Raw genomic sequence first — 6,001 nt, forward strand, 5'->3', positions numbered from 1 at the left:
TGTGCACGACTCCCAGTCAAGTCGCACAGCTAATGGAACCACCAGCGGGAGAATGGAGGGAGCCTAGAGGACAGGGAGGGACCTCACAGACTACGGGGGGCTGGAGGAAGCCCCAGGGAAGTTCAGTATGACATTTTTTCGCTGTGTTCAGGGTCACTTTAACCCTTTCCCGACCTCCTAATGCCGATAGGCGTAGGGAAGGTGGCTCCCCTAGGACCACCTAACGCCGATTGGCGTCAAGAGCGGTGGGCAGAGATCATCGAGGATTGCGCACACATCCTTGCTGAATGACGGAGTGGAGCTCCAACATCAGCCTGCTAGATTGCGGATACCCGAGGTGACATGTGACATGATGAGATAGACACGTGTCTGTACAGTGTCTAGCACACAAATAACAATGCTGTGTTCCTTTTTTTCTTTCTCTGCCTGAAAGAGTTCAATATCAGGTATGTAAATGGCTGACTCAGTCCTGACTCAGACAGGAAGTGACAACAGTGTGCCCCTCACTGAAATTCTAACTATAAAACACTTTCCTAGCAGAAACTGGCTTCTGAGAGCAAGAAAGAGCTAAAAAGGGGAATTTCTTATCACTGAGGGTCACACTGTAGTCACTTCCTGTCTGAGTCAGGACTGAGTCAGCCACTTACATACCTGATATTTAACTCTTTCAGGCAGAGAAAGAAAAAAAGGAACACAGCATAGTTATTTGTGTGCTAGGCACTGTACATACCCATGTTTATCTCATCATGTCACATGTCACTTCGGGTATCCTTTAACATCTATAGGTAAAAGTACAATAACCCCTTTGCTACTTAATGTGTAATAATAATATTATTATTATAATTATTTGATAACCCATATACTGTACATCGTGGTGGCATAGTGGTTAGCAAACTCGCCTTGCAGTGCTGGGTCCCTAGTTTGAATCCCAGCCAGGGTGCTATCTATACAGAGGTTGTATGTTTTCCCCATGTCTGTGTGGGTTTCCTCCGGGCACTCTGGTTTCCTCCCACATCCCCAAAACATACAGACAAGTTAATTGGCTTCCTCTTAAATTAGCCCTAGACTAAGATACATACACTACATAATACCTACACTATGACATATGACTGTGGTAGGGATTAGATTGTGAACCCCTCTGAATGACAGTTAAGTGACAAGACATAAATGTCTGTACAGTGCTGTGGAATATGTTGGTGCTATATAAATACTAAATAATACATCAATTTGCTAAAATAGAAACTTGTGCCAGTGGTATTTCTTTTCTTATGTGTAAGCAAACTTATACCGCCATCTACTGTCACAAACAGAGAATGCAGAGAGCGAACAATGTATGATGGACTGCACACTAAAACAAAAAAAAAATCCATATTCTGCTGTCCTCCAATGCAATTCGGGAAGACAAATTCATTTCCCTTAACCATATTACATACATACAATGTATTTTCGCAAATATTTTCTCGCAATCAAAAACAGCATTTTCAATGCGAAAATAATAATAATAATCCGAGCATTTGTATAGTGCTTTTTTCCTGTTAGACTCAAAGCGCTCAAGAGCTACAGCCTTCGACTTTGGCGAAAATTCACAAGTGTGGGTGTACTGCGCATATGTGAATACGGCCACGCCCGTTCAATACGCTGAAACCACTCATGAACGATGCAGCTTTGACGTACCATGCAGGTGCACCATACTCACACAAGCATGGTATGGCCGCAGTTTGACACGCTGATAGGTAACAGGGCCACGGGTATGCATCTGACAAGCTCTTGTCGGATATGTTTGAATGCACCCTGCAAAGCACCAAGATGGACTGGGAAGCTACAATAGAGCCCGGGGCAAAAGTAACTCCCCCCCCCCATTCCAACCAAATCACCCTCATTGGCCCCTGAGCCGGCTTCCAGGCCCAACCCAATCCAATCAAACACCCCCACCATCGCACAATATCATTAGGTGTCCATCATATGTCCCCATTATTCACCTACTGCCTTTCCTATACAAAGTAAACACACAGCATCCCTGTTGTCATGGGTCACCATAGCTGGAGAGGAGGAAGGGCACCCTGGAGGGCCCCCACAGGCTCTGGGGCAATTGCCCCCTTTGCCTCAATGGAAGTGCCGGCCCTGGATTGACCCACCCACCAGCTGGGCACAAAGAGGAAGGGAAGGAAGCTGTACAGCAGTGCCAAGCTTGACCCATGTAAATACGAACAGAACAATTTGGCCCAAATTGCATAAAAATATTGTAATTCCTCCGCCAGAAATAGCTGGCAGCCGAATTACTGTACATCTTTCCCCCACTATCCATGGCGGCCTGGAGAAGGAATAGTAATTAACACCGCCGGGACATGGTTAGGACCAGAGTAAGGCATTTATCGGCTTCATCCTGCGTTGTTTTTACATGTATCCATGTAATAGGTTTTTTGTTGCTTATACATTTGTTTGTAGGTCTACTTAGACTCTAGTGAATTCCTTTTTTGTATTGAAACTATTTTCTATTTTTGGTTCAGTTTCTTGCTTGCATCAGAGACTCTACTGGAAATCAAAGGAGTGAGGTGAGGATACACCTTATAAAAAAACACAGAGACAATGGAAGCCCAATAGCACAATATGCCCCTAGTTTTTTTTAGAGATGCATCAAAAGCAGTTATACTCACAAAGGTGGGATGCAGCAAGGGCCAACCAACAACATGAAGCAGATATAGAACACTATCCCATCTCCACTCGGGCACTCCAGGTATAGGTGGGTGAAGGTGGTCAGTCGCATTCTTAGAAAATGAAGGTACTGCAGGTGGCAGTGCCATTGTAGTCCAATAACCCCCTCCCAAGCAAAAGGGGTTAAAGAGGGGCCCATGATGGATAAAACTTTGATAAAAGCAAACTAAAAATAGAAAAATGGAGGTGGCTTACCTCTCAAATTACACTAGAGAGAAAGGTTAAAAAGATTTTTATTAGCACAGGCAAAGCATTTAATGGGTGCAAGCCCACATCTTCAGGCCAGTAAAAGTGCCAATTGTGTATAGCCAAAAGACAAGGAACGCCTCAGAGGCCTGAGGAAATAGGCTTGCACCCACGAAACGCGTTGCCTGTGCTAATAATAATCAGCTTTACCTTTCTCTCTAGTATCATTTGAGAGGTAAGCCACCTCCATTTTCCTATTTTTAGTTTGCTTGTAACAAAGTTTTATTCATCCTGGGCACCTTTTCAACCCTTGTTGTTTTCTCTACTGGAAAGATCTTTGCTCTTGAGATCCCAGCACACAAGTGATCCCCCCCCCCCCTCCCTTTTCTGCCCACCAACAGAGCTTTCTGTTGGTGGGCTCTGATCCCTGCCAGCATTTTTTTTATTTATTTGGTATTTATTTTTAAATACATTCTCCTTTTTTTTCCCCTCCCCTCCCTCCCCCTGCCAGCCAATCACAGCGAACGGCTGTCATAGGCATCAGCCTATGACAGCCGATCGCTTCTGAGCCTCCCAGGGGGACAGCCATGTCACATGGCTGTCACAGTACAGCGCTGCCTTAGCTTAGTTGTCAGAGAGCTCTCTTCTCTCTGACAACTTATAACCTGTGTGTGGCTAATGGCTATGACAAACACTTCTCACAGCAGGAAAGTTGTGTAGGTCATTATAAAGGTGGCCATAGACCTGATGATCTTCCACTAGACTTCCAACAGGTTTCAGCATGAAATCTATTGTAAAGCACTCTATTGTTGCTGCCTGCCAGGCCATCCCTCACGTCTGTACCAATCCCCCCCCCCACACACACGGACCCATGGTGAGTGTTGTGACTTCTTGCCACCTGCACTGTCTGGCATCTTTTTGAATTGCCACCACTGGTGCCTGTTCCATACGACACCGGCGCATTTGGTGACATCAGTACATGTGGCGGTGTCATGTGGTACAGGCACTTGCGGTGACAATTCAAAAGGATACTGGGCACCAGAGTCACTTCCGTACTCCCCATAGGCACGGAGGGAGTGCTGGACAGGGAACAACACATATTCTTTGGGGGAGACCGGCCGGGGGTCAGTTGGTCGTCAAGACAACGAACACCGTTATCAGCGCACACCTTCAGCATGCCTGATGGATCATTTTGACTGATTTCCGTCTGAAACGATCGATCAGGTGGTCATGTTGCTGTATTGATATCTGTCAGCTTTGACTGGCAGGATAACCGGCAGGATAACAATGCTAAAAATGGAATAACCTATGGGTATTCTTACTCTGTAAGGGCACTATTAGCGCTTTTCTGAGCACTTTTTGGCCACCTGAGCTTTCTAAGAGCTTTTTAAAAAACAAACTTATTGACATCCATTGAAATCGCTATAAAATCACGTGATTTTACAGTTATCACGATTGTAAGATAAGTCAATGGGAGCAGTTTTTAAAAAAGCTCTCAGAAAGCTCAGATGGCCAAAAAGCGTTCAGAAAAGCGCTTATAGTGTGTCTGAGCCCTAAGGGAGCTGGATAAACATTAAAGCGGATCCGAGATGAATAACTAACTATAACAAGTAACTTGTCTATATATCTTATCTAAAGTTTAGTTTAAACAGCAAATCTAGCTGCAAACAGCTTCAACAGTTAATAATTATTTATTCCTGTGAAACAATGAGAGCGAACATGTTCTGTTTGTCACATTACACACAGGCAAGCTGCTCTCCATCTCCACCCCTCAGCCTGTGAAAATTTGCCTCCCCTCTCCTCCTCCCTCCTTCCTTCTGCCTCTGAAATCTCTAGCTAGTAACCTCCTCCTCCTCCTGCCCAGACTGAACTCCCATAAGCCCTTGCTGCTAAGGCTCGGAGTGCCAAGGCACTCTGGAGAAGCTGTGGGCGAGGCTTGTTTAGTTTATAGGGAATTATAGTATTAAAACGAAACAAGTATTTGGCTTGAGGTATGCCCTATAAACTATATGAAAGGAACACAATTATACAATGAGTAAAAGTTTATCTCGGATCCACTTTAAAGGATATAGGAGGTGAAAAAAAATGAGATAAACAATTGTCATTTTTAGGATACAAATATATCCTCCTTCTCCTAAAAATGACTTTTTTTTAGCTATACCACCGTTTTATTTTATATTTAAATCTAATTTTTTTAGTTTATACTGTTTCATGGCCTCTTCTCAATGACACATTCATTGAAGTATGCCAGACCTAAAAGCTATGAGCTAGTGCCCCTTTTGGTCTCTTTTCTGCTCTCAGAAGCCATTTTCTGCCAGGAATGTGTTACATACATGTTTTATGGCTGTAATTCCTAATCAGTGAGTGTTACACTATAGTCCGATCCGGTCCCGACCCGGACAGAAACTGTCACTTGCATACCTGATATTTAACTCTTTCAGGCAGAGAAAGTAAAAAAGGAATATAGCATAGTTATTTGTGTGCTTGGCACTGTACATACACGTCTATCTCATCATGTCACATGTCACCTTGTGTGTCCTTTAAGAACAGCAGTCAAGCCACTGAGACAGTTTAAAGTGGACGCAAATTAAAAATACAAGATTTCAGAAATAAAATCTATTTTCTAACTGATAATAATAAATGGCAGCTTTTTTTCAGCTGCATGATGACGAATATAAAATATTTTACATTTATTGGAGGAACCCTCCCATCCTTTCATATTGCTGGGACAGAATCCGGCAGACTGGTGGAGGAGACAAAAACAAAACACAGGCTGCTACTGATGATGTCACGGGGAGGTGATCTCAGCTTGTGTGAGATTTCACATAGACGACGCCCCTGTGAGGGAGGGTAGCTGATGACAAACACACCCATGATCTAAAACCTCCTACTAAGCTCAGAAGTAATGGCTGCAACCTGTATAACCCTAGTTATAAAAAGAGAAGGGTGAAAAGCATGCACTGAAATGCTCATAGGCTTGAAGGAGTGTTTGTTTAACTTTTGTATGTGTCAGAGTGGTGCAACTAAATATTTTGAATTTAAAAAAAGTTTGGTTTGGGTCCGCTTTAATACACAAACCTAGATTTTAATTATTTAAAACCAA

Source organism: Hyperolius riggenbachi, chromosome 12 (genome assembly GCF_040937935.1).
Source record: "Hyperolius riggenbachi isolate aHypRig1 chromosome 12, aHypRig1.pri, whole genome shotgun sequence".
In the NCBI taxonomy this organism is placed as follows: Eukaryota; Metazoa; Chordata; class Amphibia; order Anura; family Hyperoliidae; genus Hyperolius; species Hyperolius riggenbachi.